The 25370-nt window shown below is 43.3% G+C and overlaps 1 protein-coding gene and 1 pseudogene across 4 annotated transcripts in view; one reads left to right on the top strand and one right to left on the bottom strand.

The window, feature by feature from the left end:
* Positions 1–25370, top strand: part of trim2a (tripartite motif containing 2a) — a 170728-nt gene that overhangs the window by 3605 nt on the left and 141753 nt on the right. The window lies entirely within an intron of this gene.
* Positions 6624–25370, bottom strand: part of LOC148152054 (uncharacterized) — a 121249-nt pseudogene continuing 102502 nt past the window's right edge.

Here is a 25370-nt window from a genome sequence, read left to right as displayed (position 1 = left end):
TGGTGCATTTTGTCCCAGTTGGGTTACGTGAGCTCTCCCTCAGCTGAAACTTGGTTTGAATTTATGTTGTAGAACACAGGACTTGAAACATGATGTCAGCAGTGCCTAGCTGAGATTGAATGAAATGTTCTAACTATAAGACAACCAGCTACAGTAAAAGGAACAAATGTAAACCACATTCTGTAACATCGAAGAGAATGCAATTGCCTGGTGGTAACAAATCCTGACTATTAATCCAGAGACCCAAGTAATGTTTTGGGGACATGGCCTGCATGGAAGATGATGGAATTTAAATTAGATATAAAATCTGGAATTAAGAATGTAATAATGATCATAACACCATTGTTGATTGTTGGAAAAACTCATCGAGTTCACTAATGTCCTTCAGGGAAAAAAACCATCATCCTTACCTGGTCTGGCCCATTTGTAACTCCAGACCCAGAGTAATATGGTTTACTCTTAACTGCCCTCTGGACAATTAAGGATGGGCAATAAATAAATGTTGGCCCAGCCAGTGATGCCCTCATCCTGTGAATGAAAAGAAAATTAAGATGCTGCGTAATTCAGAATAGTGGTGATGTTTTCAATCTGCTGCAGAAATAAGAGGATTTATGAGACAGAATGGGAATGTGTCCTGGTCTCAGTGACAAAACTACGATATAGCAACAAAATTAAAAAATATTGAGGCACTAAGAATTACAACTGTTATTAATCCTGGGGAAAGAAGTGTTACTAACTGTATCGTACTAAGATCTCACTGACAGAACCCAGGCAGGAGAGTTTTGAGACTTTGAAGCCATACTCTGGCCACTTCTGAATGGTAAGTGTTCAATATCAGGGCTCAGGTGAGCAGGACATCAATATATGACCACACTGACACATCAAGCTGGATCTTATCATTTTGGACAACTGACCGATAGACAATCTCTTTAGACATAGGATTGATTAGGCTCTGAAGGACTGCTGCAAAGCAGGCTTTACAAGAGAAGAGAAAGCTAATGACATGTGCAGAGTCTCTAAGGTTGTCAATCAATAACTAGGGACTATTAATGGGAGAACATATATGCCTTTGCACTATGCCGAGAGACATTCCAGGCTGAATGAGTACAATATATCTTTTTCAGTGGAAGAAAAGGAGAAATATTTGCAAAAGAGCCTGCAAAAAGATCAGGTCCATAGCAGCACATAGGTCATGTGGAGAACATTGTACAAAAGAAAAGAAAGCAAGTCCAGTGTGAGGAAAGCGACATTCTAACTGCAAGAAGCTGAATCAGTTTGCAAGCAAGAAGTTTAGTCGGAAATAAACAACCATCTGTAAAGATGGTTGCTGAAGAATCTCAGCTGATGGTTGTGATGAAATCACTCTGCACTGTACAGCAGGTTAAGATGTATAAAACATAGAAGCAAAAGTAGACCATTCAGCCCATCAAGTCTGTTCTCCATTTAATGAGAACGGGATTAATCTGGTCATCATTGACTCCACTTTCCTGCTTTTTCCCTATAAACCACAATTCCCTTACTGATTAAAAATCAATCCTAGCCTTGAGTATACTTAGTGACCTGGCCTCAACAGCCCTCTGTAGTAAAGAATTCTACAGATTCGCAACCCTTTTGGAGAAGAAATTCCTCTTAGTTTCTGTTTTAAATATGTGACCTCTCATTCTGAGATTATGCCCGCTGGGCCTTCACTACCTCCAAAAGGGAAACATCCTTTCTGCAGCAATCTTGTCAAGTCCTCCTGACAAATCTTGCATATTTCCCATAGATTCCAATGTGTACAGACCTAACCTACTGAGCCTCTTCTCATGAGACAATCCATCCATACCTGGTACCAGCCCAGTCAACCTTCTCTGCACTGCTTCCAGTGTCAGTATATCTTTCCTTAGACCAGCTGAGGTCTTACTGTGTTTGGAATAGTTTTAGCAAGACCACCAGACTTTTATCGGTTGACATGGCCAGGTCCAACAATGAGAAAGGGTTATGACTGTAAGAATGATGTCTACAAAAGGAGAGCCATAAATGAAGGTGAATTCACCAAAACAAGGCACTCAAATGAGATGATAACTGAATAGAAACTGTTCGCTTATGGGGAAGGAGAAGGAGATTGGCACCAAGACACAGTGTTCATTCAGCGGGTTGGTGCAGACAAGAGTGGCTGAATGCTGTCCTCTTGCATGATTGCACTTCTGTGATTTCTAACATGCCAGATAGGCACCGGTGTTTCATGCAGCATCATGGACTTCATAGATCTGTGCAACCTTAGCTCAAAGTTAAAAATCACACAACACCAGGTTATAGTCCAACACGTTTATCTGGAAGCACTAGATTAGCTCAAGGTTGTGATCCAAAAAATGAAGCACTTGAAGGCAAAGTTAAGTTATATGATGGGTTGAGTATTGGTCCAGGTGGAAACAGAGAGCCCAAGGGAATGAAGGAAGCTCTGGGTTCCAGATGGCAGATGTTAAGTGAGACCCACAGCTCAGCTGAAGCATGTCTTGACTGCACAGTTAACGGTTGCAACTCGGATTGGTCCATAGGAAAGAGAGCTTTATCTGGCCCTAGGTCTGACTGGTCTATGTAGTTTTTAGAGGTCACTTATCTCAGGTCCAGGACATCTCTGCTAGAGATCCTCAGGGGAGATGGTACAACCATCTTCAGCTGCCTCATCAATGACCTTCTCTCCATCATAAGGTCAGACATGGGGATATGCTCAGGGCTGGAGTGGAACTTACAGTGGGAGGGACAGCAACCACTCACTGTGGTCTATGTAGGTTCCAACAATATAGACAGGTTAAGGGATGAAGGTACACTATTAAAAAGCAGAACTGCAAAAGTAAGACTCTCTGGACTTTTACCTGTGTCATGAACAATTGGTATAGAGCAAATATGATTGGAGAAATTAATGCATGGCTCAGAGACTAGTGTTGGAGAATTGGATTCTCATTTGTGGGGTATTGGCACCAGTACTGGGAAAGTAGGGACTGTACCAGTGGGCAGACTCCAACTGAGCCACGCTAGGACTGCTGTATTAGTGAACCACATAACGAGGGAAGCAGAGAGTGCTTTAACCCAAATAATGAGGGCAATGGATCAAATATTCAAAGATCTGCTCAATCATTAGAAATAAGACAAATGAGAAAGGTTTTACTTTGGGAAATCATAAGTAGACTGTGACGGGAAAGGATAGAGAGTACATGTCAGAGTAAATCAACAGATAAGGCGAGAGGTTTCAAAAATAATAGAAGAACAAAACTGATGTATTTGGTTCTACTAGTATAAATAGAAATAAGTAAGTCCAATTTGAAATCCATGATAGACATGGCTGCCGGATGACATATTGAAGGGCACAGGATATTTAGAAAGCATGGAGAGGCTGGGAAAAGTTGGAGAGGTGGCTCGATTAATTAATCCTTGTTTTATCACCAAAGAGAAGGATAACCCAAGTATAGGAAACCAGGAAGTAGAAGCAGTTTGGGTTGACATGAAAAAAGGTTAAAGACAAAGAAGTCACTTGTAAAAGCAGTGAGTAGGCCTCCCATGGATACCATACAATAGGATGATGTACAAAGGAAGAACTAGAGAGATCTTGTCAAAAAATAGTGATAATCATTGGAGCTTTTAATCTTCACAGACTGGAAAAATCCATATCGGCAAAATTAGCCAAGAAGAAGAGTACAGAAAGGTCTTAAGATAGTTTCTTCGAACAGCAAGTTCTGCCGCTGACCAAAAAGCAAGCTATATTAGGTCTGGGATTGTGCAACAAGAGGATTAATTAATGATTGCAAAGTGATGACCACCTCGAGTTGCAGCAATCACAATATAATTAAATTGTACATTCAGGTTAAGGAAGACAGGAGGCTAGTATATTAAATTTAACTAAGGGCAATTCAGGGCAAGATACCCCAAACCCTGGCACTGGGCAGATACACAGACTATCATTCTTTGCTGTAGGAAACAGTGTCAATCCCTATCACTATACCTACCCCTACAACCATTATGCTCCCTTCTTGCCACTGCATTTGAGTGGTTTCCTGTACCACAGTGCCGTAGTCAGTTGGTCAATCCACCCTGCAGCCCTCACTCTCATACAAACAAACAGAAAGCACCTCAGACCTGTTGGACAGTCAAAAAACACTGACGCTCCTGCCCTCTGGAAGCTGTTACCTTTCTCACTTGCAGTCTACCTGTTCTTGAGCAAATTACAAACCCCTACCCCAAAAGTATGGCTACCTCCTGCAATAAAGCTTCCTGGTAATTTCCTCCACACTGATTTTTCACATTGAGCTGCTGTTCAGTTTACAGCTCAAACACTGGCTGAAGCTCCTATAGACACAAACCTGTACTGCAGGAATGTTTACATTGGAGCACCGTGTCAACCAGGAGCTCCCACATGCTGCAGCCATGACGCAGCACTTATCCTGCTTTCCTTAATGTCACTTAATTATTCTATTCCATGATTCTCTTTTTAAATTTATTTTAATAATTTTTTTTCCTACTTTTCAGCTGCTTATTTGAATTCAATTTTCCTCCAGCAGATCCTTGAGAGACATTGCTTAAAGCTGGCTGAGGAATATTAGGTGAGGGCAGGATTGAACCTGATTGTAATGGACTTAATATTTTAATAGCTCATGGCCACTCAATGTCTCATGTGTTATAGACTAGGCCAGACTCCTTCAACATACGTTAAGAAGGTAGCCTAGACCCTAACTTATTGTTATTTTAAAGGCAAATATGAAGTACTGGGTTCCAGGTGCAATGCGACTGGTCAAACTGCTCGCTATTAAGTTAAGCACAGTTTATTTAAATATTGTAGTTAAAATACAAACAAAGAAAGAGGAATTTAGAATAACGTAACTCTATTGGAAAGCTTAACAGATTAATAGATACAGTGACAATTACTCATAACCATTCCAATATAGAAACATTCCATAGCTATAACCCTTGACAAAAAGGCAAATTCAGACACAGATTCTCACATGCAGTTCTCCAATCCAGGAGGAAAAAGCATCAAGAGAAAACTTGGATAGAGTAGCAGCCAGAAGACATTCAATGAAGCTTCCAACAATGTTGAGACCTCGATAGCTTCAACTTAAAACTAAACCTAAAAACCCAGAAGTCCTGATCTGTGAGATTCAGCCACACCAATTCAGGATGTTTTTAAATAAAACTCAAAGGCTCCCAAACTGTTTGGTGGTTCTGGTAGGCTGCTTGACAACTCTGCCTTACAACCTCTCTTTAAATAAACCAGGACAAAATAACTTCTTAAACTCATGGAATCATCACAAATGTCGTATTTGATGATTAACCACATTCAAGAGTTAAAAAGAAATGTCAATGCCCATGGAACTATTCCTTAGGGGAAAGTTCAAAAGCTTTGGATGAGATGAAGGGAAAAAAATGATCATCTTTGAAAGTATAAAGAAGCTACAGTGCAAATATCGCTTTCAAGAGCACTCAATGACAGAAATAGATAGTTCAGTGGTGGGAAGTTTGAAATGTTAATTAGACATCAGATTGGATTCAGAAAATTGAAGGATAGTTAGTGTGCTGTTGGTCTTTAAACACATGTACAAAGAATAATCTTCAGAATCATAGACAGACTAATTTAACAACAACAAGCTGAAACACAGCTTCGAAGGGTCGTATATATAACTGACCTTGAACAGAAGAGAAAAAGGAAATTATGGAATAGTTTGCATCGAGCTCAAAGCCACAATCACTGGGGGGTTTGAGGTTGTTGAAAGCTGGGAAAAGGGGTGTCAGGACAAGCAAAACTAAAGAGGGAATTTGTGAGAATTGGTATTTAGTGGCTGAAGCAACAACCATTGATGATATAACAGGATGTGTGGGGAATAAAGACTTGTCTTCTCTCACAGGAGGAGAGACTGTATAAGTGGAGGAGTTGGCAAAAGCTACAGTGGACTGAGCTGGAGATGGGTTTTAATGAGGAAGTGAAGATTTTAATGACTGAAACATGGGGAGCTTTGGAACATGTATTAAGAATGTAATTGGAGCATGTATGTAGAAAGACAAGACCGTGCATCACAATATTCTGATTAAAAATTAGAATTAGAATAAGACGTGAGCTACAAAATTACTAGAGACGCTGAGACAGGAGGTGGAAGAAACGACTTTGGAAATGCACTGATATTTAAGGCAGGAAGTTAAGGTTAGGGTTCAGGTTTGAGACCTCCAACCACAGACTGAGGTTACAGTAGGGAGAACAGAGGCACCCCGAAATTGGGAGGGAATGTTAACCACGAGAGAACTTAATGGAGGAGGAGGCCCAAGTGATTATCAAACCTGGTTAACTTCAGCAGTTTGTGGATCAGTGGTGCTGGAAGAGCACAGCAATTCAGGCAGCATCCGAGGACAGGCAAAATCGACGTTTCGGGCAAAAGCCCTTCATCAGGAATAAAGGCAGAGAGCCTGAAGCGTGGAGAGATAAGCTAGAGGAGGGTGGGGGTGGGGATAGAGTAGCATAGAGTACAATAGGTCAGTGGGGGAGGAGATGAAGGTGATAGGTCAGGGAGGAGAGGGTGGAGTGGATAGGTGGAAAAGGAGCTGGGCAGGTCGGACAAGTCCGGACAAGTCAAGGGGATCGTGTTGCTGGAGGTTAGAAACTAGGATGAGGTGGGGGAAGGGGAAATGAGGAAGTTGTTGAAATCCACATTGATGCCCTGGGGTTGAAGTGTTCCGAGGCGGAAGATGAGGCGTTCTTCTTCCATGCGTCTGGTGGTGAGGGAGTGGCGGTGGAGGAGGCCCAGGACCTCCATGTCCTCGGCAGAGTGGGAGGGGGCGTTGAAATGTTGGGCCACGGGGCGGTGTGGTTGATTGGTGCGGGTGTCTCGGAGATGTTCCCTAAAGCGCTCTGCTAGGAGGCGCCCAGTCTCCCCAATGTAGAGGAGACCGCATCGGGAGCAACAGATACAATAGATGATATTAGTGGATGTGCAGGTAAAACTTTGATGGATGTGGAAGGCTCCTTTAGGGCCTTGGATAGAGGTGAGGGAGGAGGTGTGGGCACAGGTTTTACAGTTCCTGCGGTGGCAGGGGAAAGTGCCAGGATGGGAGGGTGGGTCGTAGGGGGGCGTGGACCTGACCAGGTAGTCACGTGGGAATGGTCTTTGCGGAAGGCGGAGAGGGGTGGAGAGGGAAATATATCCCTGGTGGTGGGGTCTGTTTGGAGGTGGCGGAAATGTCAGCGGATGATTTGGTTTATGCGAAGGTTGGTAGGGTGGAAGGTGAGCACCAGGGGCGTTCTGTCCTTGTTACGTTTGGAGGGGTGGGGTCTGAGGGCGGAGGTGCGGGATGTGGACGAGATGCGTTGGAGGGCATCTTTAACCACGTGGGAAGGGAAATTGCGGTCTCTAAAGAAGGAGGCTATCTGGTGTGTTCTATGGTGGAACTGCAGTTTGTGGCCCACGTTACTTTAACTCCCAGCCCTCAATGCATCCTGCTGGCTGCCTGTTTGACCCAAGCAGTTTAAACAGTCAAGAAGATTAAAATTATGGCATCCTGCAGTTTTCCTGTTGGTGCCAGAGTAAATCTCAAGGATCAGAGTTCTCTCATGTATATTAATGAGGAACCTGGGACAACTAGTGAGCACCAATTGTTACAGTTAACCTGAGAATGCAACTTTTTTAAAAAAGGGTCTTGTGATGAAAGAAGTGAAACTATCATAGTATTCTAACAGATGAAAGCCTCAACAAACAATTAAGGTATTATTCAATGTATAATTTCAGTTACATCACACTGTAAACTTTTGCTATAAATTCTGTGTCTTACAATGGTGTCCTCCACAACCACCTGATGAAGGAGCGACGCTCCGAAAGCTCGTGCTTTCAATTAAGCCTGTTGGACTATAACCTGGTGTTGTGTGATTTTCAAACTTGGAAGCACTGCTACTCGTCCTGGCCCGGTGAAGGATTTTTAAAAAAAAATTAGCTTGAAGAATTCCTCCTTGTCTGGTTTTACTGAGAATGACATCCAATGGGGGGTCCTCCATTTAAGAAGTGATTAAAATGCGATTGGGATCCGGTGACACCAACAAACCCTGATTTCCCTTGGTTCAAATGGGGTTTTCACCGGAAACATCTCAAACATCTAACTGAAGGCTCAGTTCAAACAGTGGCAGTTGGAAATTGTGAGCTAACAGGTTTCATATCTTTGAACTGGTATTCGAACTGTGCCGCCCATCCATGGCAGTGCAGGGTTGGTTAGAATCTTCCATGCTGGTTACAGTTTAGCTGGAGAAAGCTTTGCATTAGCTCATGTCAGGTAAATTTTAAAAAAGATGTTGGATTGAGCAGAGAGTCAGAGAACTGAAACTGAGGGCAGAGCCTTCACCACGTTTTTGGCTAAGTGCAAGTCATGTTGAATTTGGTGGAGTGATTCTTGCGCTGAGCTGAGTGAGTTTCTTATTGGTTTAATTGGCGTTGAGCCAATCCAGTGAGAATCATATCGTATTTCCACCCCAGCTTACTCTCTGGAGTAACTCGCCACTCACCAGAGGGTCCCAGAATTGATTGGCATTCGTGGCATCACGGTCATCCTTAAAAGGACATTGTGTACCCCGACCAGCACTGCCTGTTTGCAACTACTATAGGTTTAGGGTTAGGGTTGAGAGTAGGGTTAGTTTGTAGTGAGTTTGTACCTGCCCTGCACAGATGATGATGTTTGCCCTCAGCTTTGTAAACAAGGGGAGATTGGTGCCCTGCTTTGCAGATGTAATCCAGGAGCTCCTGCCAGAATAGAGAGGCACACAGTGGGGACATCATCTCTACCCCCAGGAGCACCAGAGGAAGCCATGACGCCAGACCCATGCTAGTCTCCTTTGAAGTTGTTCCCTTGTTGAAGCAACCATGTCCTTTTCCATTCTGCCACCATCTTCTCTCCGACACCTCACACTCACTCCATCTCTGCTTTGGGCCCACCTTCCACCAAGGCTCATTCTCTACCATTCTCACAAATGCCTGCAACATCTTGCCCACTCAGTATCACTCACCCCAACCCTCTGACACCATTAAACCTGGATATCCTCCTCTCTGCCTACATACTCGTTTAGGACTCCTCCCTCCCCATCTGTCTACTTTCGTTTTCCATAACACCTGCCTCTCTTTCTCTCTCTCTCTCTCTCTCTCTCTCTCTCTCTCCCTCTTTCATTCCAACAGCAAAATAGCCCATAATCAGACAGAAAGAGTCAAGATGGGTTATGTACCATCCATCATTCAGCTCCTCACCCCTTATGGGGAAAGGATCCTGACTCTGACCACTCCAATCTGGCCTTGGGCTGATATCGGACACTGCCCATTACTGACTGTGCTGGGATCCCCTGAGGAGGAAGTGAGGGCTGCAGATGCTGGAGATCAGAGTCAAAGAGTGTGGTGCTGGAAAAGGAGAGCATAAGCTGTTCATCGAAACATCGACTCTCCTGCTCCTCGGATGCTGCCTAACCGGCTGGGCTTTTCCAGCACCACACTCTTCGACTTGGATCCACTGAGGGAAGGCTATCTTTATTGACTGGACTGAGGCCTGCTCCCAAATGTGGCAAGCTTCCTGGCTTTGTGTGTGCACTAAATGAGAAGTAACATGAACCAGATCTCTCTGGCTCAGGGAGAGACGTGAACAAAGGCAAAAGCAAGTTAACAAAAGGTATGGTTGCTGTGAACATCCAGGTTGTCCTAGAGTGAGTGGGTGCTAGTGAGTGAAGGACCCAGAGATGTAGCCTGGTGCAGTCTGTGAGCTTGATGTACATCTCTGAGCATGCAGTGTACTACAGCATTACAATGGGAGGTGCTGGTGCACCCTGAAGTGCAGAAATGACCTATAAGTGAATTGCACACGTGCTACAATGGTTTGTAGAGGCTGGTACCTATCGTATGTCGATGTCTGTGAATGCGGGATGAGTGTGGCTGGTGCCCATGAAACATGTGCACATTGTACGTGCCTGTGACCAAGATGGAAGTCTTTTGGAACAGGCCAAGAACCCACTCTGATTTTCCTCATGGCTAGTTTGCATGGTCAGTTTGGTAAAATTGCAACCCATGGTGAGTTGGGCCATTAACAAAGTGTTTAACTGCTGCTTGGTGTGAATCTGGCTACACTGGATGGGAAAAGCAGAGAGATTGTGTCAAGATGATCTCAATATCAAGATGATCATTTCACCCAATTGTACCAGTCAGCTGGCCACAGACCAGGCCACTCTGAGCCCAGTAAGGCCCTGACAGGTATGTTCTCACCATGTGCAAGCTAGTCCTGTGATTTCAGATGATAATGTTCTGCAGTAACATCCCCTTACTGGGAAAACATGTCTGTGTCTGCTATAAATGAAGTCATTTAGGAATGTCAAATACAATTATGGCCAAATGTTTCATGTAAATTTACAAATATTACAAGTGAGTTCTGTACAGACTTTTCATGGTCAATACTTGAGTATAGTGCACATTGTTTCGAAAAGATTCACTAAAATCTCCAGCAGGAGACTTCTGATTATATTGTGTTTAAGCAAATTTCAATGACTTACAAAACAGCATGACAGAGGTTTTATTGTTCAGTACAGTTGTCATAATTTGAAATGTTATGATAATTCTTTGATGGGAAGAATAAGAAAAATGTTTGAGTTATGGTGATGTTCAAACAGCAGTGAATTATGACAGTTTCTTACTCAAGTAGACATGCAGACAGAAACCTGGTTAATTACTATGGGAAATTGTTTTCTCCAAAGACTCTAAACAATAGTACAATGACTAATTTTGTTCAAAAAATAAAGAGTAGAATCTTTCACACCCATTGAAGTGGAATGTGTTGGATCATGGGTGTGGAATGGCCTGCCTGCCAATGTAGGTCAGGCAGCATCCGAGGAGCAGGATTCCTGATGAAGGGCTTTTGTCCGAAATGTTGATTTTCCTGCTCCTCGGATGCTGCCTGACCTGCTGTGCTTTTCCAGCACCACTCTAATCTAAACCCTGATTTCCAGCATCTGCAGTCCTCACTTTTGTCTGCCTGCCAATATAGTTAACTCAACCACATTAGGGGCATTTTAACAATCCTTGGATAAGCACATGGATGATGATGGGATAGTGTAAGGGGATGGACTTAGATTAGTTCACAGGTCGGCGCAACATCAAGGGCTGAAGGGCCTGTTCTGCGCTGTATTGTTCTATTGTTCTATGTTCTTCCATTGTCTGTCTGAACACATAAAAATGATATAATTGGAGCAGCAAACCCAAACAGCAAGTTTGGTGTTGTGGTTCTGTTCGCCGAGCTGGAAGTTTTTGTTGCAAACGTTTCGTCCCCTGGCTAGGCGACATCATCAGTGCTTGGGAGCCTCCTGCGAAGCGCTTCTTTGATGTTTCCTCCGGTGTTTATAATGGTCTGTCCCTGCCGCTTCCGGTTGTCAGTTTCAGCTGTCCGCTGTATTGGTTGGTATATTGGGTCCAGGTCGATGTGTTTGTTGATGGAGTTTGTGGATGAATGCCATGCCTCTAGGAATTCCCTGGCTGTTCTCTGTCTGGCTTGCCCTATGATAGTAGTGTTGTCCCAGTCGAATTCATGTTGCTTGTTGTCTGCGTGTGTGGCTACTAAGGATAGCTGGTCGTGTCGTTTCGGGCTAGTTGATGTTCATGTATGCGGATTGTTAGCTGTCTTCCTGTTTGTCCTATATAGTGTCCTATACAACTCACCAGAACGAAGGACCCGATATCCAACATGAGCAAGACGAATGTAGTGTACAAAATACCATGCAAGGACTGCACAAAACACTATATAGGACAAACAGGAAGACAGCTAACAATCCGCATACATGAACATCAACTAGCCACGAAACGACACGACCAGCTATCCTTAGTAGCCACACACGCAGACAACAAGCAACATGAATTCGACTGGGACAACACTACTATCATAGGGCAAGCCAGACAGAGAACAGCCAGGGAATTCCTAGAGGCATGGCATTCATCCACAAACTCCATCAACAAACACATCGACCTGGACCCAATATACCAACCACTACAGCGGACAGCTGAAACTGACAACCGGAAGCGGCAGGGACAGACCACTATAAACACCGGAGGAAACATCAAAGAAGCACTTCGCAGGAGGCTCCCAAGCACTGATGATGTGGCCTAGCCAGGGGATGAAACGTTTGCAACAAAAACTTCCAGCTCGGCGAACAGAACCACAACAACGAGCACCCGAGCTACAAATCTTCGCACAAACTTTGAGCAAGTTTGGTTTTTGGAAGTGAAATATCTGAAGCAGTTAGCTGTAGGAGAATTTCAGTGCTGGAGACAGTAGTCAGGAATAACCTTTGCTCAGCTTAGCCCTGATCTATGGTTACAAAGAACAAAGAACAAAGAAAATTTACAGCCCAGAAACAGGCCCTTCGGCCCTCTAAGCCTGAGCCGAACTAAATCTACTGTCTAAACCTGTCGGTCAATTCCTAAGCGTCTGTATCCCTCTGCTCCCCACCTACTCATGCATTTATCCAGACACATCTTAAATGAATCTACCGTGCCTGCCTCTACCACCTCTGCTGGCAACGCGTTCCAGACACCCACCACCCTCTGTGTGAAGTACTTGCTGCGTGTATCCCCCTTAAACTTTCCACCTCTCACCTTGAGAGCATGACCTCTTGTTATTGAATCCTTCACCCTGGGAAAGAGCTTGACTTATCCACCCTGTCTATACCCTTCATGGTTTTGTAAACCTCAATCAGGTCCCCCCTCAATCTCCTTTTCTCTAATGAAAATAAACCTAACCTACTCAACCTCTCTTCATAGCCAGCACCTTCCATGCCAGAGAAACATTTTCATTACTTTATAGCATTACACAACAAACATTACTAATTGAATTACGTACCTCCAGCAATTAGTTTGTTTGTTCACTCACTGTAAATTAAACCAATTCAGAATTCTGAAGAAGTATCAGTGGGCCTGAAACGTTGACTCTGATTTCTCTCCATGGATTCAGCCAGACATGCTGAGATGTCCCAGCAGTTTCTGTTTTTGTTAGTAATTAGGACTATGCCTTGGCTCACTGAATACACACTCCATCTGACTTAGGGTTGAAAAACCACAAATGACAATGGCACTTTGGTACTGAAAGGGAAGTCATGCAGATCTTGAAATGTTAATTCTGTTTTCTCTCCACAGATGCTGCCAGACCTGCTCCATTTCTCCAGCACTTTTGACTTTTAAGATTAATTTTGATCCTATTTAAAATTCTCCCAGACAGCATTAAGAATCAATTAGGTAATGCGGCATCTGCAGTCCTCCCTTTCTCCTGAGTAATGTGAGTCTAGAATTACCTGTAGACCAGTTCTGGGGCTATAGAGAGTCTGATTGTCTGGTCCTTCCAAGGATGAGAGATCCCCCCACTGAGAGGCAATGGCACACTCTCAGACAATGGTAGTCTGCCCACACATTCTGGGCCTGTCAACGTCTCTCTGACTTTCCTTCAAGGAGTAAGGAGACGGGGCGGGGAGCAGTTCAACCTCGGTAAAATGGAGTGAGCTGAGAAGGGGGCCTATGCAAGTCAAGCTCCGTTTCAAATGCAATTTGCAAATGTTCATTCAAATCTGTTAATAAATGTTGAGATGGGTTGTGATACTAGCCGATATGTAATCAATGATCTTTAATTATCTTCGAATGTCTCTTTTTTTTGGCTTACTGCTAAGTTGTAAATTTAAGAGCCTTACAATCAATGGATATTTAAATGCCCTGCCCTATTCCTTTTGCAGTCATGTCTCTGTGATACCCACAAAATCGTCCCTGCCAGTTCCAGTCTGTGCTGCAAGCTCTTTTACCTTGTTTTGTGTCCTCCCTGTATTTACGTACAACACCCTCAGCCCTGCATTGCATGCCACCTGCTCATAATTGTCTTCTTATCTTCTGTTCCTACAGTTAGAATCGTGATCCCTTCCATCCTCTCTGTCTAGTTCCTTGTTCTGAAAACTTCAATAACCTCTGCCTAGTTTAAAATCTTTGTGACCACTCTATTTTGCCTTTCTGCTAGGATCCTGATCAGTTCGAGTGGAGCCCGTCCTGACTGTACAGTTCTCTCCTGTCCCGATATTGATTTCAGTGCCCTACAAAATAAAATCCCACTTTTCCACACTGCTCCTTCAAACACTCATTTACTTCCTTAATGTTCTTATCTCTATGCCAGTTTGCACATGGCTCTGGTAATAATCCAGAGACTATTACCCTTGGGATCTTGTTTTTTAATTTTGTTCCAAATTCCTAATATGGCCCAAACAGGACCTCTTGCCAATGTTTCTGGTGGCAACATGGCCTACGACAACTGGATCCTCCCCTTTCCTATCCAGTATCCTTTCCATCACTTTGGCACTGGTTAGACAACACACCATGCGGGACTCTGGTCACAAAGGATGCTAACCATACTGTAATTATAGAACCCCATACCACGACCACTTTATCATTTTGCTCCTCCAGCCCCCCCCCACTGAGAATGGCTTCCTGGACCATGGTGCAGTGGTCAGTTCAACCATCTTCCCTGCAGACTCCTTCCTCATACACACTGGGACCAAGTGCCTCATTACCTGTTGGACAGGACCAAGAGCTATGGCTCCTCCAGTTCAGGGTCCCTGTACCCATCTCAGCTTTAGTTAACCTCCTCCTGTCTCTGACCCACTGGCCAAAGTTTGAAGTACTTCCCAGCTGAACACAATCTTAAACTTCAGAAAGACTCTGCCCCACCTTCTCCAGCTCGACCGAGATTGATTATAAACTACATACAGCTTAGTAAAAGCAAAGTCCTGTGGATGCTGGGTATCTGAAGTCAAAACATAAAGTGCTCCATAAACTCAGCTAGTCTGTCATCGTCTGTAGACAGAGAAACAAAGATAACATTTTCAATCCAGTATGACCGTTCTTTGGAACTAAAGACAATGCAAGAAGCTGCACAAAAGAGCTGGTTATTGTAATTGTTAATTCCTTTCACCACAATCATGTCAAGGTAAGGCAAATACCACACTGTCCATGGCTCCTTGGCTGTTTTGTGTATCAGACTCCTAGCAGGTTGCTGCTGCAGGTGTAAGTAAGACTGCCTGGTGGGGTCGGGTTAGTATAGGGAGGAATAAAAGCAAGTGTGATTCCTTACACTAGGATTACAGTGAAGAATATCCTCTCATAGTCAGGGATAGATGTCTCATTGTACTGAGGAGGAAAGGTGTGCGTGAGAGTGGTGTCCGGTTTCACTAGAGCTGGGGATCTTGGCGTAAGAGGCACAGTGTCTCCTTACTGGGGTCTGCGGTTTAGAGAGAAGTGACTCCTTATGCTGGAGCTGGGAGAAACGTTAACTGGTGTTTGAGCAAGGGCTGAAGGACCCTGGAATGACCTTGTGATAAATTCACCAAGCAGTTCTTCACTGGGCATAAATAGCACAGTTTGGGCAGAGTTAGAGGAAGGAAGACAAACATATAGACAGCCAGGCTGAACTCTAATCCCATGAGTTAGAAACGCATGCTTCTGGAATAGACAGACGCGTATTAAGCAGTAGAGTTCATTGGAATGGTCTTCAATAATGTACAGATTGTTCTGCTATAATACGTGTTTTGTTAATGTGAATTCACTGTAACGTGATTGACAAATTGGGGATGTTGTTTCTAAAGCATGAACTTTTAAAATGTGTGTTGGCTGTCATGCGATCACATCGCCAATATTTTCAGTGCTGTTTCTAAAGTGTGACTTTTCAATAACATGGGCTTGCACAAGAAACAACCATTGCGTTATGGAAGAACTGACTGTAACAATAACATTAAAGACAGTTCATGACCCTGCCTTCTGCTTGACTAATCCATCTTGGAGCCAACCTCATGGATGTGGATGTAAACCTACACACCAAGAGAGGGTGTGAATGTAAATGTGAACTGGAGGACAGGCTAGAGGCAAGGGAAACCCCTTCGAGGAGTGGCCCCTCAGAGGAAAGGACACCAATTGCTCAGCATATATAGGCAAAATATTTTGCATTGTACCCACTCCATAGATTTGCACACCTTTGAAAGTAACTAATTTGCAAGCAGAGAAAAATCAATATTGTAGTGTGTACTCGCCTCTCCCAGTCAGACAAACAAGATGGTCAATGGTCTGCAGTGGTCCCCGGATAAGTGCTGCTTTAATCCATTGGTTAAAACTGTTAAACAGGAACACAAAGATGTTTGACTTGCACATCATAACAAGGTTGGATTTTTTTATGATAAAAAAATTAATGTAAAAATGAGAAAAGAGTTATGGAGTTATTGAGTTGTAAAGCACAGAAACAGACCCTTCAGTTCAACTTGATCGTGCCGATCAGATATTCCCAAATTAAGCTAGCCCCATTTGCCAGCATTTTGCCAGTACTGTATCCCTCTAACCCCTTCCTATTCATCCTGATGCCTTTTAAATGTTGTAATTGTACCAGCCTCCACCACTTCCTGTGGCAGCTCATTCCATACACACACCACCCTCTGTGTGAAAACGTTACCCCCTCCGTTCCCTTTTAAATCTTTCTGCTTTCCCCGTAAACCCATGCCCTCTGGTTTTGAATTTCCTCTACCCTGGGAAACAGACCTTGGCTATTCACCCGATTCATGCCCCTCATGATTTTACAAACCTCTATGAGATCGCCCCTCAACCTCAGAAGGATGTCGAGGATGGATTTCCCCTCATGAAGAACTGACAGTCACTCAGTCTCTTTGCTCAAGATTCCTCCGTGCACTGGTGTCATATGCTCAAGGTAAATCCCAGATGCTATTAGCCCTCTATAGGCAATCTGCCTGACAGAGAATCACAGTGTCTCTGTAACAAGAGAAAGATTCAAGGCAGCCATGTTGTGTCTGTACAGAGTTGTTCAGTGGAATGCCTGATGCAGTGGGGTCTTGGGTCATAGGCTGTCAAATTTATAGGCAGTTCAAGTCAGAGATTATTTGTGGGTCTGAGCAGAGGGAGCTCTCTGGGAATCTTTCATACAAGTCCAAAGTGGACATGACTGAGGAGCATCTCATCCACCATCACAACCACTACCAGCAATGGCAAACAGCCCCTCCCCCAGAGAAAGGACGCGTTTGGAAATTTGTGTCAAGATTAGAATGGTGCTGGAAATGCGCAGCAGGTCAGGCAGCACCCGAGGAACAGGAAAATCTGGCAGGATTATTTCCAAAGTTTCTACAAGGGGAAATAACCATCATTCAAAGTCAAAAATATCTCACCTCAATCCCTCTGGGAACCTCAGAACCACTGCCACTCTCGGACATGTTTTCAGATACAAAATAAGTGCCAGGAAGGTGACCTTGCTCCACAGCAACAGTAGGTACCTGTAATCCTTGCCAGCAAAATGTTTTTGGCATTGATGCAGCATATGCAAAATTACGTGGGACAAAGTGCAGGATGCCTTTGTGAAGGATTAAGGTAACCGTTTCCAAATCATAGCCCTGGAGAGCTTCCTGCTAATGAGTTGAATGTGTTCCCAACTGGGGATGTGGCGACAGGAATCATTTGCAGTAACTTCATTTTAATGACTGTGATGGTTCCACAGTTCAGTTCAAACACTGATGACAGCAATTGAGAGTTCTGCAAGGAGGATTGTGTGCATGGGTTGGAGGCCAATAGACATCCTTCCTGAACGTTATCCTCCTTATTTTTCAATGGATTCATGGGATACGGGAGTCACTGGCTGGGCCAGTGTTCATTGCTTATCCTTAATTGCTCAGAGACCAGTTAAGGGTCATCCAAAGTGCTGTGGGTCTGGAGTCACCTATAGTCCAGACCGAGTAAAGAAAGCAAAAGAAAGTAAAGAAAGTAGATTCCTTCCCTAAAAGGGATCAGTGAACCAGATGAGTGTTACCAGAACAGCAGTGGTTATATGGTCACCATTAGGCTAGCTTTTTATTGAATTCTAATCTCAACAGATCTCAAATCTCAAGGTGGGATTTGAATCCATATCTCCAGAACATTAACTTAGGGGTCTGAAATACAACTGCAGTGACATTACCACTATATTACCATCTCCTGGCTCTGTAAGTGTCTCCCAGTCTCCAAGTATAACCCTATTAGTTCCCGTAGCATTGAGCACAGCCATAATTTTCAAATAACATCTGGTCAAAGAAATTATAACACTTCAAAGCAATTTAAGATTTGTACATTTCTTTTAAGCTTCTAAAAGCTTTCGAGATTTTTCATTCAAAATGACTAAAAGTTTGGTATAATTAAAAGCAACTTTATAGAATATATATAAGGAACATAATTATCGGTTAAACTTCAGTAAGGATGACCAGAGAAAGATTCCAGTACAGTAATCTGGGAAAAGTACAATGTAGAGACAGAAAGGCTCAAGTCTCTGAATCATGCTCCATCTATGTGCTATCATTAACTCCTGTGGGCCAAGGATGCAGCAATCCAGAGAATTATTCCCAGCAGGGCCAAAGGAAAAGCTATCCAGAACGTTTTTCAGATGGGTAAATTGTACCTTGAACCTTTTTCATAATATACTCTGGACTGGGCTGATATCTCTTACATATGTTGCTGGCCAGTAATCCTGATAAGTGTGGGAATGCCATTAGCCATTATTGTGCTGAATTGGCTGCTTGCATTCACGGGCAGGTAGCTGTCCAATCACAATGCAGGCTCTCCAAAAATGATGTGGAGTTGGCACGGTGGCTCCAAAAGAGCTGAAGACAGGTCCACATGCCTCCAATCGAGTACCGAATCCCAACTTGTTTCTAAAATGCAGCTCCTTAATTCCTCACTGGGTTAAACAAGTAAGATGTGGAGGAGCCGGTGTTGGACAGGTGTGTACATAGTTAAAAATCCCATAACACCAGGTTACAGTCCCAACAGGTTTATTTGGAAGCACTAGCTTTCGGAGCGCTGCTCCTTCATCAGGTGGCTAGTGGAACAGGATCATAGGACACAGAATTTAATCACTTAGAATGAGTTGCAGGTTTCAATTCATTCATCTGTAAATCTCAGAACTCCTTTCAAGTCACATTCCTGAGATAACTTCAGGTTTTATAATAAAAAGGTGACATCTCAGCTCAGACAATGCACTCTGGGGCATACACATTAATGAATTGAAACCTGCATCCCCATTCTAAGTGATTAAAGATTTAACAGCAATCTAGCTTTATTCAATACATCACATTCAGTTGTATGACACTTTGATCTTTTACTATAAATTCTGCTTCCTATGATCCTGCCCCACTAGCTCCCTGATGAAGGAGCAGCGCTCCGAAAGCTAGTGCTTCCAAATAAACCTGTTGGACTATAACCTGGTATTGTGTGATTTTAAACAATTAAGGGAATTGGTTTTTTTTTTAATGTTTTCCACAAATGAGTAATCATTTCATTAAAGTAGCTCAAATGTTACTGAAGCCTTGGTTAAGATAGTTTTGTAAAATGAACATATTCTAATGGGGATTAACCATGCACTGAACAGCAGGACAGCTGACAAACACAATGCATGTCCCACTAACTACCACTCTCTGGGCTCTAGTAGGACTGCCATGCACATATCTCAGTACCTCAGAGATTACTAGAGTGATCCCACTAATGGTTGTCAGCTCCCTTAGCATTTCAGTGCTTTGTCTGTGATATGGATGATAGGAACAATAAAAATAAGCTTCTCTGAAATGATATTTGCAAGCAAGCATTTCTTAGATCTTAGTCCTTCAGCCCAACAACTCCAAACTGACCCTCTGAAGAATATCCCACCCAAACCCATTCTCCACTACTCTACATTTACCCCCAACTAATGCACCTAATCTACACAGACAGTCGCCCGAGGCTGGAATCGAACCTGGGTCCCTGACACTGTGAGACAGCAGTGCTAACCACTGAGCCACCATGCCACCCCATTTACAATCCATCTTCAAATGACACATATTGAACACAGGAACAGCAAGACTCAAGTGAGCCATTGAACGACTTGAGCCTGTTCTGTTATTCCATTTACCTACCATCAGTCTGTACATCTTAATAACCATACCTAATGAAAATCCAAACATTGCAGTCTGGGAAATTTGATGTAACCAGTGTGCCCAATCCTTTTGGTGGGTAAGTTCCAGATTTCCAGTATCTGCCTGTGTCAAAATATACTTTCTGATTTCATTAAAAATAGAGTATTTTTATAACAAACTCTATACTGTTTTAAGTTGAGATAATGGACATAAAACAGCAAAATATTTTACAAGCTATATTAAGGGACTGGGTGCAGGGGATTCCAATTTGTAATGTATAACAGAATAAGAGTTTTTAAAACCTGATGATGGTTGTGAGCAAATGTTTCAAAATTCCATAACATAAAGAAGATGCATGTGACCACCACCACATGTGGCTAACTCTCCAACACCATCTTGACTGAAATTGGATCAGCGTTCGTTCAGAGTTACTGGTTTAAAAACTGAAGGTGCCTCACCAACAGCATTGTGGCTGTTCCCACAACATTGTGGCTGTGGGCGAACTGCAGAAGTTCATGGAGGCAGCTGGTCACCACCCTTCTCCAGAGGAATTGGGCATGAGCAACAAACGCTGGCCTAGCCAGCAATGCTGACATCCCACAAAAACATCCAAGCATTTAGGAATATATGGTTGAAACAAGGATGGCCATCACAGGTTTGTTAACGGCAGTTCATACTTGACAAATCGAATGGAGTTTTTTTTGTTTTGAAGAAGTGACCAGATAAATAATGGTAAAATGTGAGGAATCTAATTTATATGTATTTCATGAAACCATTTAATAAATCATTTCAAACTTCTTGCTGGAAATGCAGGTGTATGATATAAGCAGAAATTTAGTCGCATGGATAGAAAGTTAATTGAATGAAAGAAAATTCAGACTTCAAATAATTTGGTGTTTCAGATAGTAAGCTTAGTAAGTGGATTTGAGTTTGGTGAGCAGGGAGTTAAGTGAAGGGGAGAGGAAGTGCTTATCTCTTCTACTTTTCTCATGCTCCAGGGTTTGGTTCTTATTTCACTGCAGCAGAAAGAACTGGTTGGTAACTGACTGGTACGTTGTTCTACGTATAATAAGCAGTTTGTAAAGTTAAGGTATGGCAGGGCACCTTGGCTGAGTGGAATACACAGCCAGTAACAATTGGGAAGTCATGAACCTAACACCTACCTTAGACAAACATATCTTCAGGAAATGCCCCTGGATGTACAAGCTGTGACTATGGGTTTTGGAACCCGAGGGGTAACTGGAGTCACCCTGAAAGACAGTGAGCATTCACAGACATAGAGAATCAGAAACTACCTGACAATCTAAGAGAATCAGGTAAGCAATCTAGTTCACCGAGATGATCTTGCTCATTAATCAGTTTTCTGATTTGGATATTGGTGATGGTGATAACTCCTCAAAAAATGTGGTCCGAGCCAGGTCCATGATCCCGTGGATGGTTTGGCAGTACAGGAGGGGAGGAAGAAGAGTGGGAAAACTGTAGGGATGGGGAATTTGTCAGTCAGGAAAATAGGCAGGCATTTCTGTGGTTATAGCCATAACTCCAGGATGTTATATTGGCTTGCTGGTGCCTGGGTCAATGATGTCACTGAGTGGCTGCAGAACATTCTTCTGGGGAAGACTGAACAGCCAGAAATTTGATCCAAATCAGTACCAAGACCACAGGTACTGAAAGCAGAGTTTAGGGATCTAGGAAGAAGATTAAAAATCAGAATCTCCAAAGTATTTGTGTTATGGTCGTTCCAGGTCCCATGTGCTTGTGAGTACCGGATTATGGAATTAAACAATTGAGCACATAGCTGGGGAAGTGATGAGGCAGAGAGCTCATCAGATTTCTGAGACATTGAGGCTATTGAGACGGCACAAGATGGACTGGCTGCCCCTTAGCAGGACTGGGGAAAATATCCTCAGAGGGAGAATTGCTCCTGTTGTCGGGGAAGGTTTAAACTAGACTGACGGTGGGATGGGAACCTCAGAGGGAACTTAGAGTGGAAGGAGCCAAAACTGGTAACAAGAAGTAGTCAAACATGTAGTCAGCAAACTTAGAAGATAGGCAAAGCAAAGGTAACCAGCAGGAAATCTTCCTGCTCACATTTGACTTGATGCCATGAGATTTCATGGAGTCAACATTCAAAGAACCCCTACAGTGCAGAAACAGACTATTCAGACCCTCCCAGCCAGACCCATCCCTCTCCCCATAATCCTGCATTTTCCATGGCTAATCCAGACTGGGCAATTTATCACAGTCACCCCACCTAACCACACATCTTTGGACTATGGGAGGATACCCACACAGACTCCGGGAGTCACTCGAGACTGGAATTGAACCCAGATCCCTTGTGTTGTCCAGCAACAGTGCTAACCACTGAGCCACTGTGCTGCCCAGTCCAATGCTTGCCCAACTGTATATGTGCGACATTTCAGGGCAGGCCTGCAGAGTGTACAGGCAAATGGCTTAATCAATTTCATACCGAGAAATGGGAAAATGTAAATTTTGGTCATAGGTTAGAAATGTGCTAAACGACCACAGAAGTGTGTGGATTAACAAAAACAAGGGATAGAGTACAAGAATAAGGAAATGATTATGACATTTCTTTTGTAAAATATTGGTAGGTTGACAGTAACTGATATTCTGTCCATTTGTTGTCTCCAGGCTGTCTGTTGCCCTGCACTGTTCTGTTCAGCAACACGTGGATGGACTTTTATTGAGGTTATTGTTTGTGGCTGGTGGTTGTTGCTATGTCTCTACCCTGTGGCAGTGAAGTTCAGTGATTAGGAGCCATCAATTCAAAATTGTTACTCTGGCAGTGAGCAGCAAGGCATCTCTTGATCAGGAGAGTTGTTGTGCCATGATGTTTTTAAGACAGGAACGATGAAGTGTTGCAACCCTAAAATAGAAATTGGATGAATATTTACTGCAGAGGGAAGTACGTTGCTTGGTGAGAGCATAAGGTAGTGGGATTGGTTTCAGGATGTTTTTGGGAAGAAGGGAATGCAGACCCTTTGATCAAATGTGCTCAGCTTTGACGGTTAATGCAAGTCCTTTTGTTCTCTTCTTTGAAGTATTCTTACGGGGAGTTCTGGATCTGGTTCTGGCTCTTGTGTTGCACCTCCTGAAATCTAAATGGGAGATAATGGTTTCCCGAAGTCGGGAGAGAGCTGAAAGCAGCCTTTTCTCTATAAAGCTGCTTTAACTTACACTGAATACAAAATGCAAGCTGAACAAGAGTGACCCCCGTAAAATAGAACAGTCTCAGACAGTGTCTGGGTCTGTAAATGTCAGGATCTGGCGGGTTGAATTTTATGGGATTTGATGCTCTACGTGCAGGAATATTGATGCTCTACACTGCCTTTATTGTTGGTTCCCTCAAGGCTGCCTGTGTCTCACAGATCTATTCATTTAAAATTTGGTCAGGAGAATACAGCATAATAAATTCCAAGTGAGTAAATGTGCACAGCGCTGTTACTCTGCAGGCATCTCTAACTCAAATGGTTAGGCAGGTCCAGCCAGCCTTCACGGGATGTTGTTAGTTCAGTCCAAGCGGAATAAATGCAAATCAATTTGTTTCTTCCTGATACTCAGTTTACACGAGGGACACACTCACAACTGCATTTCATTGGAAACCCCTTCCCACGATTTGCAAGATGATAGCGTATGCAACATTTCATCTGAGTTGCATTGGAAAAGAAACAAAGCTGCGATGATATCAAACAGTCCAGAGTATTGACCAGTCAGAGACTGAATGCCATACTGTCACAGACTGGTCAGCCTCTCTCCTGTGGGGTTACTCAGCTGCTGCCCCTGTGCCCACTCAGCCACAGCAGCCCAATTTGAAAATTCATCTCCTTCTTTTCATGGCCTAACCCTCCCCCACCAGCAACCTCCCTGCTCAATAATTATCACAAGTCCCTCTGAAATCTCTGTGCTCCTCAAATTCCCGCCATTCGCACATCCCTGATATCTCAATTTCTCCCCACCACCCCAATCATGCCTTCAAGGCCCACAGCTCTAGAATTCCTTACTTTGATCTTTCTGTGGCGCTGTCACTCACATTTGAAGATGCTCATTGAAACCTACATCTTTTGTCAAGCTTATGTCACCTCTGAGACATCTTCATGTTCTGGATGTAGGTTTGCTCACTGAGCTGGAAGGTTTGTTTTCAGATGTTTCGTCATCATACCAGGTAACATCATCAGTGAGCCTCTGGATGAAGCACTGGTGGCATGGCTTGCTTTTTATTTGTATGTTTAGGTTTGCTTGGGTTGATGATGTCATTTCCTATGGTGATTTCATTTCCTTTTTTTGTCGGGGTGGTAAATGGGATCCAAGTCAATGTGTTTGTTGATAAAGTTCCTGTTGGAATGCCATGCTTCTAGGAATTCTCGTGCGTGTCTGTTTGGCTTGTCCTAGCATGGATATGTTGTCTCAGTCAAAGTGGTGTCCTTCCTTATCTGTATGTAAGTGGGTTCATGTGGGTTGGGTGTTGAGTACTGTAGTGTGCCGTAATACTTGGAATGTCTTGCTGTGTTAAATGTGCTGTATAAATGCAGTTGCTACGGCTGTTCTGATAAATTGGCAGAACTGCTGGTATGATGTGCTTGAAAGGCTATGACTGTAACTCATTCCTTTTCTGGATCCCAGAAATATCAGGTTCTGTATCTCATTTCCAACCACAGGCCTTTTAAATCCCAAGCTTGATCTCTTGCACCCAGTACCGCCTCCTGTCTTTGGTTTTGTGTCCGCTCAGTATCGTGTTCTGTAGCCCCTGGCCCTCCCCTGGATATTTGTCCATTTGGCTCAGTGTGGAACATGCTTGCCTCTTGAGTCTGACATTTGTGAGGTTCAAACCGCACTCATGATAACAATCTCAGACAATACTGAACTTGTATTGTACATAATATGGCAGCATCGATGGAAGGGTCACTCAATGTGAAACCACAACATTGATTTCTCTTCACAGATGCTGCCAGACCTGCTGAGCTTTTCCAGCAATTTCTGTTTCTGTTTTTGATTTTCAGTTTTTACTTTACATAATGTCCTTGATCATATTGTGCTGCTATAGGATAGTTATTGAGCCTACCAGAAAAACATTAACTTTCTGAAAGAAATGTCTCTGTAAGAAACAAGTGGCTCCAACTTGCCATGAGGCTGCAAGATAGAATAAGATCATGTGATATTGCCTCACTTCCTGTAATGGTTCATGCTGCCATTAATTCATGGCACTGTATTATGGGGAGCAGTCATCTAAGTGAAATGTTCAACTGAGGTCAGGAGGGAATCTTCAGGCGCCATTGATATGAAGTTCTGTGTGAGAAGGCCCAAGATTGACCTACCCATCCTGCTGCCAATTCCCCAGAGGGAAGGAAAACAGAAAAAAGAAACTAATACATGGGAATGAATGTTACTTTTCATA

Source organism: Chiloscyllium plagiosum, unplaced genomic scaffold, assembly GCF_037043375.1.
Source record: "Chiloscyllium plagiosum isolate Xiang-an unplaced genomic scaffold, Cpla_swu_hap1 HiC_scaffold_1, whole genome shotgun sequence".
In the NCBI taxonomy this organism is placed as follows: domain Eukaryota; kingdom Metazoa; phylum Chordata; class Chondrichthyes; order Orectolobiformes; family Hemiscylliidae; genus Chiloscyllium; species Chiloscyllium plagiosum.
Note: the sequence above shows the minus strand (reverse complement) of the source record. Positions and strands in the feature narration are given on the sequence as shown.